A 14,418-nucleotide genomic window follows, 5' to 3' on the forward strand; every position below is an offset into this window, starting at 1 on the left:
CCATTGTTGCAGTAAAGGCACTGTCCCTGTCCCCCCTCTTCCAGGCCCAGTCCTCTGTGTGTGTGTGTGTGTGTGCGCGCGCGTGCATGCGTGCGTGCGTGCGTATATGTGTGTGTGTGTGTGTGTTGCTGGGGTGCTCACACACATTCAACATGGTCTTTAACACCTGGTTGGGATTTTTGGTTTGGGAAGGTGGCAGGGGGGTGGTGTTTGCTTTGTCACCACTATAGGCTTTTTTTTTTTTTTTTTTTTTTTTGCAACCAGGTCTCCTGTAGACTGTCTATGTAGCCTTGAGCTGTGTCTGCCCTCCAGCTCCCCCCCCCGAGTGCTAGGATTACAGACGTGATGTCCCAATTTGGCTCTTGCTTTGCTTTTCACCCTCCCTCCGTGAAGCCCTGAAGAACAAGCTCCTCATCGTGTATCCGCACTGCTTCTCAACTAACCCATCTCCACACCGATGTTTCTCACGACAGTAAGAGCAGGGAAAGTGATTCTGCTCTTTTCCCGGCATAGGCATAGCCCTGTTCCACTCCGGGACGGACTCTTCCTACAGCCCCGGAAGCTCCTGCCTCGAGGTACATAATGGCCCTCTGCAGGCTCAGCTCCCAGGCCTGTCTCCGCTCTGCAGCCTCCCATCCCACCCACAGTGAAGCCACTTCCTTCCTCCTTTCTAGTCTCAGCACCACTGTCACCTTCCAGGAGCATCTGTTACTCTGCCTCAGCTCTCCATCTCCCCATCATCTCCATCAACAAACAGTTACGGAGGACCAATGGCACACCAGGCCCTCTTCTGGATTCTAAACACACAGCGGTGAAAATGGAGTCCGGAGGCTCACACCTGCAGTTAGCACTTGGGAGGGAAGAGCAAGAGGATGGGTTCAAGATCACCCATAACAACAAAACAAGTTCAAGGTCAGCCTGGGCTACCTGACTCAGTCCAAAAAAAAAAAAAAAGAAGAAGAAGAAAGAAAGAAGAAAAGATACAGCAGTGGCATAAGGTGGCTGGGAGAGAGCTTGGGCAGGATGTGTCGGTATGGGAAGACAAATTATAAACTAGTGAGTGATACATTATACATTTGGCAGCCATTGGCACTTATGGAGACTAAAGTTATAAAGGGAGAATGGGAATTGCTAGGGTGATTGGGGTTACAGAGAGAAAGGCAGGAGAGGGACCACATCTCAGGCAGACACTCAGCAGCAAGAAGGCTGGTGTGACTTAGGCACCTGGGCAAGGAGAGCAAAGTGGGTACCAGGATGAAGAAACCAGAAATCAGAAGGGGTGCCTCCGGGAGCCCCTGGCAGGTCTGTGCCCATCTGAGGGAGCTGGAAGGGCTTTTAGAAGGTTTGGAACAGGAGGATGAAGAGATCTAATTTACACTTCAAACGTGTGTGATTAAGCTGGACTTGGAGGAGCACCTGTCATCCCAGCTACTCTAATCACGGCTGAGACAGGAGGATCCTAACCTAGTTCAAGGCCAACCTAGGCCACGTAAGCAAGGCCTGGCCTCAGAAACAGGAAAGGGCTGGGGTACAACTCAGTGGTAGAACATGGAACCCTGGGTTTCATCCCTAGCACATAGGCAAATGAATACAAAGTGCGTTGTTAGTCTAGTAATGTTATTTTATTTCCCACCTACTTTCCCCACTACATAAAGAGATGACAGCTGCCTTGTCCATGCTTTATTCCCAGCACCTCGTACAATGCAACCTCCATACTTAATAAACGCTTTCAGATAACCACACAGACTACAGGTGGGTTCAAAATAAGCACCTGACAGATGACCAGAGATTGGCACACGGCAAGTCTATTTGCATAAACGAACGTTTGTCGAGTTACTGAAGATCTCTACTTAAAACGCACGGTGAGTTACACGAATGAATTGACAAATGGCTTTTCATCCCCGGCAGTTACCAGAATGGGACCCATTCCGTTTTGAATCTTCCATTAAACTCTCACCTGGTGCTACCGAGGGCACAGCCCAGACCCAACCCACGGTGACCCATTCCTTTCAACACACTGCAGCAGTATCCAGCAACACCATTAGCCCGAGTCCACCGAAACGCTAATAAAGTCTCTAAGTGGGTAAACTGGAACTTTTTTTTTTTTTTTTGAGAATCTTAATATATCAGACGAGCTGATCCAAACTGGTTTAATTTTGACTTTTTTAAGTTCAAACAGAAGCGCGTTAAACCGTATGTGGTGGGTCACACCTGTAATTCCAAAACCTGGGAAGTGAGGGGGCAGTGGGTAAGGAGTTCAAAGCCACCTTCCATCACACAACAAAGTCGAGGCTACCCTAGACTTTGCCAGCGACCCTGTATACAAACGAAACAAAACCGCAGCTTCTTCACTCAAATAGACAGGCAAACAACAAAACCCTCCCTTCCACGTTCTGCTCATTTTGACCTCGCCAGCCAGCGTCTTCACCAACACAACTCTCTGAGTATTGCACCGGTTCCCAGATCCCAGGGTGGGTGGGGAGCTGCGGGGGTGGGGAGGAGACCGTTGTCAGGCAGGCCAGGAGACACCCGGCGGTCACCTTTAAGGAGAAGCCTCCGGGAGTCCTGAGTCCTGAGAACTTTCCAGAAAGAAAAGTGGGGCCCCAGTCATGCATCGAAGCATGTAAACAGGCCAAAAAAAAAAAAATCCCAGGCCATGAAAACCGAATGCTCCCTCTCCCGTGATGGTTTTTACTGGTCCGGGAGCCGCTGGGAGGAGGCCGGGCGTGTTTAACTGCGTCCCCACCCGAACGAGGGAGGAATCATTCGAGCGCAGCCAGAGAGCAGGGAAACAGGAGAAGTTGCTTCAAATCAAACTTTCAAGCTTTTTTCTCTTAAGCCCCGCAACGTGCTAAGCGGCCACAGAAACCCTCCCCGATTAGGCACAACCGCGCCTGCCACCACCGGGTCCCGACGCCCCCTTCCACCAGGGGAGGGGAAAACAACTTTCGGAAATAAGGCGCGTCCACAAAGGCAAGTGTTAAACTGGCCTCTCCACCTCCATCTAATAAAACGGCTCCGGCGGCCAGTGGCCTTAGAGACAGTCAGTCGTCCTCACCCCACTCGGGACGCCTCTTCAGACCTCAAGGGATGGACCCACGGAGGGCCAGGTGCTACCGTCGGACCCGAAAGGCAACCGCAGAGACAACAAAGAGCGCAAGCTATCAAAACAGAATTCTAATCCCCGCGGTCCCAGCGCCCCCTCTCCGCCCAGCAGAGGCTCCGGGCCGCCGTGCTCGCCCCTTTTCTCCTCCACTACGGGGGGGGGGGGGGGGATCCCCCGCCCGCCCCGCCCGTGGTCCGCCCCAGCCGCAGGTTCTCCAGTCCCCCCCGGGCTAGCCTCCCGCCCCCCGTGGGTTTGGCAATCTCTGCGCGCCGCAGCTCCGGCGCTCCATCTCACACCCCGTTCAAAATCTTTCCCGCCCAGGCGTGACGCGAGGAATGCAAACAATCAGCCGAGCGCGCCCTGCCTGGGTCGGGCTGGGGGGTGGGATGGGGGGGGACGACGGGGAGCCCCCGGGACCGAGCCTGGCCCGGAGGTGACACAAAGAAGCCGGGGAACACCAACGCCAACCGCTGGCGCTCGCCCCGATCCCCGGGGTGCCCCGCCCGCTGCTAAGTTTGCAGCGCCCCGCGCGCCCCGCCCGAGCGAAGTTTACCGCGGCCCGGCTGGGAGCCCCGCATCCGGAGGCTCCCGTGGGCCCCGGGGGGGACTCCCCGGAGCTCGCTCCCACCCCTTCCCCGCCCTCCCGCTCTCTCAGGGCGCTTTAGGGCGCCGGGGGGGGGGGGGGCCTCTCGCGGCCGCGCTCACCGGTGTCTGTCCTGCCGGGAGGCGAGGGCCCGAGCTCGATCCGCCCTGCTCCGCGCCCCTCTCGCCTCACCGCCCCGATGGCGCCCCCCGATCGCTCTCCCGCTCGCTCTTCCGTGCGGCCGAAGAAGGCTTAGGGCGCAGCCGAGCGCGCCGCGCTCCGGACTGGAGGCTGCAGACCACGCCCCGCGCCTCCTGGGCCCGCCCAGTCCCGCGCGCTCGCCGCCGCCCGCAGCAGCGCACGGGGGGCGGAGCCGCCTCCCCGCGGCCGCCGCAACTTTCCCTCCTCCCCGGAGACCCCCTCTGCAGGTGTCCCCCAGCGACGAGCCAACTCCGGAGGCAGGTTCAGCCTCCCCCACTGCCTCCGTGCCTACCCGCCGCTGGAGACAAAGGAGAGGCCGGCTCTCGCGCACCACTTTTCGGGCGGGCTTCGCTTCTTCGCTGGGGATGGATGCCCGCATCTGCGAACTCGGCCACCGGGCCGCCATCCGGATGGTCCTGAGAGCCGGGCGGAGACTTTCTGCTTCTTAGAAGGTCGGGGAGTCCGGACCTCGACGCCGCCTACGGAGATGAGATAAAGAGGCGCTTATTTAACAGTGCAGATTAATACCCCCCCCCCCATCCAGGGGGCGGGGATGTGGAGAGCCGCCCCGAACGGGAGAAAGTGGGTCCTGCAGGTGCCGGTTGGGTTTGCCAGCCGTCCTGCGGACTCGGGATGACATCACCTGGCTCCCAGTCTCCTCCGGAGCTGCTCTTACGGCGTTAAGACTCTCCAGGTCAGACAAACGGCGTCACTTCGCTGTTCGTACACAAAGAAGCGGCGGCCTAGAAGAGCCGATCTGCTGGGGTTCTGTCTCAGTCAAACTGAGTTTCACGCAGCCTAGCCTCACGTAAGTTGTGTAGTCGTAAAAAAAATATATATATATATCGTAGGGTAAGGGTCCGAGAGTAAAAGTTTGACAGTGGGTTCAGCTAATTCGTGCCTTCTGGGAAACATAGTTTTAAATTATACCAGTGCTTGCGGGGAGTAAAAACTTTCCTCTCTATGAAAACAGGCGTTTTACTGTCTTTCGTCCCAGAACAGTATCTGCATAGCATGTCTTGTATTCTACGTTACCCCTGACCGTGCTAGGCATCGGGTAATGGCTTGGTAGAGCTGGGGGAGGGCTCGCCTGGCATGCTGGAAGCCCCAGGGTTTCATCCGCCGCACTTCCGATGAGCTCGGAGTGACGGTACACACTTGGAATCTCAGCACCCAGGAGGTGGAGGCAGGGGGTTTGGGAAGTCAAGGCTGGCCTCCGCCACATAGCAAGTCCCCGGGATGGAGTACAGGAGATGCTGTCTCCTAGCCTTAATGCCAGGGGAGGTGCCAGTCTTACTGCAACTTGATATGCCACGTTTGGTTGGTATCTGTGGGAGGCCTGGCCCTCTCTAAAGAGAACAGGAGTGAGTAGGAGGGGGAGGGGCAGGCGGGAGGTGAGGGTAGGCATGGAGAGGGGGGCGGAGGGGAGGGGAGAGTGTGATCAGGGTGTGTGTGTGTGTGTGTGTGTGTGTGTGTGTGTGTGTGTGTGTGTATCTATAGGACACAACAAAGTTCCATAAGACAAGAAGATTCTTTTTGGTCACAGAGCCCCTTTCCCTGAAGTCAGGGAATCATTGTCTAGAAGACAGGTTTCAGGGTTTGTAGAACCACCCAAAAGCATAACCTCTAGTTGGGCTCTCCTCTACTCGGTTCTGTATTTGTTGCTTTCTTCGCAGCAAATGTTACAGGTCATCACGGCAGCCACCCCCAGGAGAGAATGTTATAAATAATTTCCTAATTACTGCTCCCTTCTAGGCATCCGTGCTCTAAGCCCTCAGAGTCAGAGGGCTGCTGGCCCATATCCTGCTACTGCGCTTGAGCGCCTAGAATGCAGTGCTTCAGAATGTTTTCCAATGTTTCCAATTAGATCCTTCTAATTACCTGTGGTTTCTCCTAGGCATGCCAATTTGGATGAGAATTTAATACCTACTTTCGAACCTGAAAGTAAGGTTGATGGTAGGAGCCTTGGAATAGATCCTCTTCGCTTTGAAGTGGAAATTAAAGATGTAACACTAAGCCACACCTAGATCTTTTATGCGCAACATGGAGCCTGTAAACAGAGGGCCCCTTTCCTTCCATCTCTGGGAAAATCGTCAGGGAACCCGCCAGGCCTTCTTCCTCCCAAGCGATCTACACCTCCGAAGTGCTGAGATTACAGGCATGAACCGCCACACCCAGTTTTATATAGTTCTAGGGATGTTTATAGTTTTATATAGTTCTAGAACCCAGAGCTTCATGCACGCTATAGGCACGTCATCTTCCAGCTCAGCTTCATCCCCGGCTCTCTCTTAGCGTGTGTTTGCATCAAAGGTCCCTGTCTACTGGAAATGACTCGCTGGTCTCAGAGGCCCACCTGAAAGACTACAACCGTGGGCATCTTCACGTCCCTAAAAGAGCTGGGTTCAACACTGCAAGCTCACCGGAAACTCCCCTCTGAACCAGCACCCTTTACCTCACCTACAACGGTTTGCATTCCCGAGTCTCAAGCCCCTACACAAAGCCCCAGTTTGGGTCTGCTACATGGGGGCTTTGTAGATGACTGTGAGGCTGCATCTAGCTCTACCATGAAAGGGGACTACATGGCTACTGACTCTGTGCTGAGCGCTCACAAGAAGGTGCTGTCAACATTACAATCAAGTATTTATCAACCCTAATGATAATGGGGGGATAATAACGTTATAATTGGCTGGCGACAGAGAGAAGTGACTTTAGGTCAATACAAAGTATTAAAAAGTATCTGCCGAGGCAGACAGCAGTTCATTCACCTGGGGGTGGGGGGGTGGGGGGGAGGACACAGGTGCTTGCTTCCCCTCCTTTGGTAACTATGTTACCAGCAATGGCAAAAGCAAATTGGCCTGGCTCTTCCTGCTCGGTGTTGATGGCCTTTCTCTACCTACCTTAAGGAACAATCCACCTCAATGTTTTTCAGCATTTTGGAAGTACTTTCTAAGCCAGGGATGAAAATAGCTGGCCAGGAAAAAAAAAAAAAAATCACTGCTCCCCTTTGTCCAGAAGGCCAGTCACACCCTACAAAAGCCCAAACTTCTTATCTCGTTCTAGACTGGTTTCCTGCCACCCTGGAAACGCACAGGAATAAACCCTGCCTAATTGCTCCCCTGACTGGCATGATTTTTCTGAGTATTGTTTTAATAAGCGTAGATAATTGTGTACAAAAAAAAAAGATATACAAGTGTGTACAGCCAACTGAGTGAGAGTCCAACATTCTGGAATTCGAAGGAAACATTAATTTATCAAGATTCACCAAAGCGGTGTGCAGAAGGTGCCAAGCGTACAGACAGACAGAACTTGAGCTTGGTTGGTTTTTGTTTGTTTGTTTGTTGTCTGTTTGCCATAGTGGGGCTTAGAAGGCAAAGCACTTCAAGCTGGTGATGTATTGAACTTTTTAGGTTTATTTATTTTATGTGAATGAATGCTTGCCTGTATGTGTGCACCACATGAATGGCTGGTGCCTGCAGAGGTCAGAAGAAGGCATCAGATCCCCTGGAACTGGATAAGTCTGAGCCAATTTGTGGGTGCTAGGAATCGAACTAGATCCTCAGCAGGAACAGCAGGGGTTCTTAACCTGAGTCATTGCTCCCATCCTCATTTTGTATTAGAGTCTATTAAAAGTCTACAACTGAGTTCACTTAAAGTAGCCTAATGCCATAAAATTAATAGTAGCAGCACCTGAATTAGAACCTAGATAAAGGTAAGGTGACTCATACCTACAAACCCAGCACCAAGGAAGCCGTGGCACGCAGATCTCAACCAGCCTGGGCTATAAAGTGAGATCTTATCTCAAAACAACAGAAGAACCTAAGCAAGCTGGGCATGGTAACACGCCCCTCAACCCCAGCACTCAGAAGCTGTGAGAGGAGGATCAAGGATTTAAGGGCAGCTTGGCTATGCAACAAGACCTTGTCTCAAATAAACAATCAAGGGGCTAGGGAGATGGCTTAGTGGTCAAGAGCAATTACTTTATTGCAGAGAGGTCAGGTTCAGTTCCCAGGTTGGTGTCTCACAACCATCCATAACTCCAGTTCCAGGGAAATCTGATGCTCTTCTCAGACCTCTGAAGGTACCAGACATTTACTTAGTGAGCGGACATAAATGCAGACAAAACAATCATACATACAAAATAAAATTAAGTCTAAAATATAATAATAATAATAATAGAATCAACTTTTTTCAGATGTCTGTTTTTATGTTTGTTTATTTGTTTGATTGTTGAGACATGGTTTCTCTGTATAGCCTTGGCTGTCCTTGAACTCACTCTGTGAAACCAGGCTGGCCTTGAACTCACAGAGCTCCACCTGCCTCTCTCTGCCTCTCCAATGCCAGGCTTAATGGCATGTGCCACCCCTGCCCAGCTAATAATAATAAGTATTTTTAAATGGGGTCAATGAGATGACTCGGGGACTAAAGGCCCATCAGCCTGGTCCCTGAGTTTGATCCCCAGAGACAAGTGAAGGTGGAAGGAGAGAACCAATTCCACACTGATGTGTGCTGACCTCCACGTGTGTTCTGTGGCACAAACAATAATTAATTAAAGCAAGATTATTAAAAGTACGAGGGAGTTGGCTCATCTGGTAAAGTGGCTGCTATACAAGTCTGGCACACACATGCATGGGGACACACGTAATTAAAAAAATTAAAGTTGGACATTTTTTTATAAATGCAACATTTAAAGAAATTCTGTAGTATGTCTTTTTTTTGTTGTTGCATCCTCAGTTTTAAGAAAAAAAAAGATGTAATCATTCTGCTCAGCTCACAACAAAATAAGAATATGAGTAGCCAAGTGTGGTGGCCGATACCTACAATGCCAGCGCTTGGAGAGCTAAGGCAGGAGAATTGCAGAATTGCCTCAAGTTCAAGACCAACCTGGCATGTATAGTGAGTTCTAAGGCAACATGTATTACAGAGTGAAATACTGTCCCAAAATAGTAGTAGTGGAAAAAGAAACAGTGATGGCCCCAGTGGCTGAAGATGTAGCTCAGTTGGTAGTGCTCCCAGCGAGCATATGTGAAGCCCTGTGTTCAATTCTCAGCACCATACAAAGCAGCCATGTGGCCCATACCTGTAATCCTAGCAGTCAGCAGTCAGAGGCAAGGGCATCACTGCAAGTTCTACACCAGCCTGGTCTACAGAGAAGAGGATCAGGCCATGTTGATATAAAGAATGAAAATCCCAGTCTTTTGATTTTACCAGTGAAAACTCAGGAACCAAATGCTGGGGTGAAAATGTGTTAACTCAGAGAGGCAGAGAAAGCACCCAGCTGACCTTCCTAGTCAGCCAGAAAGAAAAAGCCCTTCCTACTCAGCTCATGTCCCAGAAGGAAAAAGCTCTTTATCCTTCACAATGTCTTAAATATCCTTCAACTCAATGTCCCTCCTTTCTGCTTCTTGTGTGTCTCTTTATCTAGCCTCCAGACTTTCTCTCACACTCTGTAGTTTTTTCCCCTGTTCACTTCCTGTCAGTCTGTTGCTTGCTCTGCCTCTTAACCAAGGGGTAACTTTATTTAATCCTGTTTACAGAAAGCTTTGGGATAAAGGTGTGTGCTAGGCTGAGCCATACCACAAGTACCTGTTTACAGTAAACAGCTCTAATCAAAGACTGAGCCATACCACAATTAGAAACAGGTTTCTACAGTCTCGGGTTCACAATGGGATCAAATATTCTGAAACAAGGTCAGCCTGGGCTATATGAGGAGACTCCCTCAACCATCCCCAAAAGGGAAAAGTTCTTTCCTCCTTAACATTTTAAAGAGATGCTGAATGACATGGGAAACATAATGCAGATGGAACCTGAATAGTTTCTTTAAAATAATGACAATAGAAATAGCACATATCATGGTTTATAAAGAGGAATGAGAGATTCAAGATGATCTTATAGCTGTAAATACTTATATCAATCAAAACCTGATACAATAGCTTCATGGCTGAGAGATTTCCTACCATGCAACATGCTCTTGGGTTTGACTGGATAAAAAGCAAAACAAAAAAGACAGAAGAAGCTCCAGGCTATGAGTTATATGAGACTGTGTCTTTAAAAAAAAAAATTACAGATGGTAACAGAAACAATAACCCTCATATGCAAGATCCCAAGAGAAAAAAAAAAGGAAGGAAAGAAGAAGGAAGGAAGGAAGGAAGGAAGGAAGGAAGGAAGGAAGGAAGGAAGGAAGGAAGGAAGGAAAATCCCAAAGCCAGAGTTTGAGTGATGTCAAAGTTGCTTATTAGAAATGCATCAGTTGGTGGAATTTTTTTTTTCTTTTTGGTATAAAAAGCTTAATATGACTTATTGTAACACTGTGGACGCGTAGCTCATTTGGTAGATTGCTAGCTTAGAAATGGATTCAGCTGAACTTGGCTACATGGCATATCCCAGGCCCAAGATACCTGAGACCCTGTCTCAATAATAAAGATAAAGATTTCAATGTGGACATCAAAATATCAAACACTTTCAGAAGAAAAGCCTTTTTTAAAATTATTACTTAATGGTATAGAATGTTTTCTCAGAGAATAATACATAAAAAGGTCCAAAGGGGCGAGGGGAACATTAAAAGTTGAAATTTCCATTCTTCAGAAATCACTAGGAGGGGCCGGCAAGATGGCTGGGTAGAGGTGCTTGCTCTCAACCTTAACGACCAGAGTTTGATCTCCAGACACATGAGAAGAGAACTGACTATGATTTTTTTTTCCCTGACTTCAATATACATGTGACAGTATACACACACGGGCATACACGCACACTCAAAAAATACATAACTGTGATTTTCTTAAGTCCCTATCAGAGGAGTGTCAAAAGACAAATTACAGAAAGAAGACACTTGGGAGCGAGGAGGAGCTAGCAGCTGTAGTTACTCGGCTTCCAGGTCCTCACTGCTGGGAGTACAGATGCCCACCGCACTCCCCTTGCACTAATGCGTGCTGGGGATCCAGACACCAGTCTTCATGTTTGCAAAGCAAGGCTTTTTCCACCGAATCGCCCCCCTCCAGCCTCTGGGCCGTAGTGTTTCATACTTTCACTTTCAGGTTTCTGATGACCGTACTGGATGCTCTGACCGTATGGAACCCTTCACCGTGATGGAAAGAAGTGTGGTTTTGACATGCGCTTTCTTAGGCATCTTGGCATGAGTTTCTTGGACTAATTTTTGGTGGTTTGGTTTTGTAGCATATACTCTGCTTCCAGGTCCTGGAGTTACAGGGATGTGCTACACACCTGGATTTTGTTGAATTTTAACACATGCACGCGCACACACACACAGGCATTTTCTTATGTGAAGTGTCTGGTCAAATCTTTCATCTATTTTTAGATGTTACTTACTATGTTATTTCTATTTATTTATGGTGCTAAGAACTGAACCTAGGACCTCATGAAAGCTAGACAAGGATTCTACTGAGCTATATCATATATATATGTATATATATCAAAATAAATAATGAGGGTTGGAGAGATGGCTCAGAGGTTTAGAGCACTGGCTGCTTTTTTCAGAGGATATGAGTTCAATTCCCAGCACTCAACCATCCATGATTCCAGTTCCAGGAGATCTCATACCATCTCCTGGCCTCCAAGGGCCAGACATGTGGTACACATATATGCATGCAGAAAAAAACACTCATACATATAAAATAACTAAAAGATGAGAGAGAGAGATACAAAGATGATACAGGCATTCACTAAATTGCCCAGGCTGTCCTTGAACTCATTCTAGGCAGGCCTTGAGCTCACTGTGTAGCCCAGGCTGGCCTTGAAATTCTGATCCTCCTGCTTCAACCTCTCCAACATCTAGGATTTTAGGCATGCCACAAGAGTCAGCTATTATTTTATTTTGAAAGGAACTTATTACTGTAGAAGGAACATCTTGTGTATTGTATGGATGTATCACCCGTCAATAATAAATCTTATGGCCCATAGCTTGGGCAGGAAATAGAAGGTGGAACATCCGGTTAGCAGAGAGGATTTGGGGCTAGAGAGAGGCATGCAAGATTCGCCAGCAAGATGTAGATCAGTAAAATGGGTTATTTTAAGTTATGAGCTAGTCAGAGAAGAGCCTAGCTATATGGCCTAGGTATATTTAAAATAACAATTGAGTCTCATGAATCATTATTCTGGGAGCTTGGGGAAAGAAAAACCTCCTTCTACAAATTATCATTATTGATTTGGGGTTTTGACGTAAGGTCTTATGTGGCCTAGGCTAACTCAAAGTCTCTTTGCAACCAAGGCCGGCCTTGAATTCCTAATCTGCCTGGACTTTCCAAGGGCTGGCATTGTGGACATATACCACCACACCCGACTATTTTCTTACATAAATTAATTTCAAGCTTTTTTATTCATATGTGTGCCCATATGTGTCTGCATGAATTATGCCACATGTGTTCTCATGGGGTCCAGGGAAGACATTTGATCCTCTGGAGATGGAGTTAGAGAGACAGTTGCGAGCTGTCTAATGTGAGCGCTGGGAAATCAACTCTGGTTCTCTGGAAGAGCAGTAAGTGTCCTTAAGCACTGAGCCATCCCTCTGGTACCACATATTTTTTAATTGTTAGAGAAAAAATATAAAAATTGTCCATACTGTTCCAGTTTTTTTTTGTTGTTGTTGTTGTTGTTGCTCTGATTTAAAATAATAATAATAACAACAACAACCTTCCAGGTCACAATCCATCACTGGGGGAAGTCAAGGCAAGAACATATGCAAGAACTGGGTACAGAGACCACGGAGGAACACTGTTTGCAAGCTTGGTGGGAGACTCCTGGTTAGCTGGTTGCTGTTTGTGTGTTTGCTTTAAATAAAGCCCAGGACCATAATGCTGCTCACACTCAATAACCCATCAATTAATAACCCAAACAATCCCCCACAGACATGCCCATAGTCCAATCTAATGAGGGGTTATCTCTCTTCTCTTTTTTTTTTTACATTTTTTTTAGACTTTTTATTGATTGTGAGTTTCACATCATGCACCCTAGTCCCATTCATCTCTCCATCCCTCATTTCTGCTCTTTACTCTTGCAAGCTTCCCCCCAAAACAAACAAACAAACACACACACACACACACACAAAGCATAGAAAAACATCTTATCGTGGAAGCATCTCTCGTGTGTCACGGCGTGTCCCACAGTGCATTCCTCTGCCCACACGTCTTCACTTGCAAGTATTCACTGCAATGAGTCATTGGTCTGGTTAGAGACCTCTGGCTTCTATGACAACATCAACATTGGATCCTCACCTTGACTCCTCCTATTATCCTGTTGCTGCCCTGTGTCATGGAGATCCCACGGCTCTGGATCAGCAAGACTGGCCCTTTCAAACGTCCCAACCGTTCACAAATGGTATAGATTTTGGGATGGGCCAGCTCAGCCCCGAATCTGGGCCTGGGTGGTAGAGGGTAATCTCTTAATGGGGACTCTCTTCTCAGGGCACTCTACTCTGTGTCTAGTTGACGGCTGTAGCTAACTAGGACATGCATCAGATATGTAACATTTCAGTCAGGCGAAACATATCTGTGTCCTCCAACACTCATCATTTCTTGGTGGTAAGACTGCAAAATCCTCTAGCTTTCTGCAATGCATATCACGTAACTGTTGTCACCCTGCCATGTAACACACACCCAAGCTGTTTGCTCTTGACACTTAGCACCCATGATCAACTTTCCCATCCTTCTCTCTCCTTTCATCTATTCATTCAGGTTGCTCTTAATCATTGTCAGAGTTCTCTCTATGCCCCAGGATTAGGTTTATGTACTATATTGTAAATCTTTCTCCCAATCTACAAATTCATTTTTCATTTTCTTACAGGTGTGTTGAGGGAGCCAAGATCTTGGTTTTTGTTAGTGTTTAACTATAAAAAAATATTATCAACAAGCAGGTACCCTCTATCAGGCCTTCTCATTAAATGATTCTATATGCAAATGGAGGGAATGTAAGATTATTTTCTTTATTGTTTTTGTTTTGAGATAGTATCTCCTCTAACCAGGATATATCCTTGATATACAGCCAAGGATGACCTTGAACTTCTGTTCTTCCTGCCTGTACTTCTCAAGCACTGGGATTTCAGGTATGTACCACCAACTCTTAATAATTAATTAATTATTAACATTTAATTATTAATGCTATCGATATTATTAATAATATTAATAAATAGTTAATTATTAATTAATAATTACTTTTGTGTGTGTATATCCATGTGGGAGTCAGAGACAATTTGGAAAAGTTGGTTCACTCTTTCCATGTATGTTCCAGGAACCAAATGGTGCTACCCACGGAGCCACCATGGTCCTCCCAACTCTGATTTTATGCCGGGCTGTGTCTTGAACCCAGGGCCTTGTGCATGCTAGGCAAACACCCAGCATCAACTAAACTACAGCTCCAGCCCCAGCTAAACTATCGTTAAAATTATTTTATGATCTCACGGAAGCATGTGCACGCTCTGATTTCTCATATTCTAACAAACCCTGTATATTAGTTATTTTTGTATTGCTGTGACCAAGATACACATCAGGAGTAGAAAGTTTTATTCTGTTTCTCAGCTGTT

At 47.7% G+C, this 14,418-nt stretch overlaps 1 protein-coding gene across 1 annotated transcript in view; it reads right to left on the reverse strand.

Annotated features, from left to right (window-relative positions):
- Positions 1-3,914, reverse strand: part of Syne2 (spectrin repeat containing nuclear envelope protein 2) — a 305,981-nt gene extending 302,067 nt beyond the window's left edge. The window contains exon 1 of the mRNA XM_055595536.1: positions 3,812-3,914. The gene's annotated coding sequence lies outside the window, so the exon portion shown is untranslated. The remainder of the gene's footprint in view (positions 1-3,811) is intronic.
- Positions 3,915-14,418: the final 10,504 nt, after the last annotated feature.

This window comes from Psammomys obesus, unplaced genomic scaffold (assembly GCF_907164565.1).
Source record: "Psammomys obesus unplaced genomic scaffold, mPsaObe1.curated_primary_1811, whole genome shotgun sequence".
NCBI classification, from domain to species: Eukaryota; Metazoa; Chordata; class Mammalia; order Rodentia; family Muridae; genus Psammomys; species Psammomys obesus.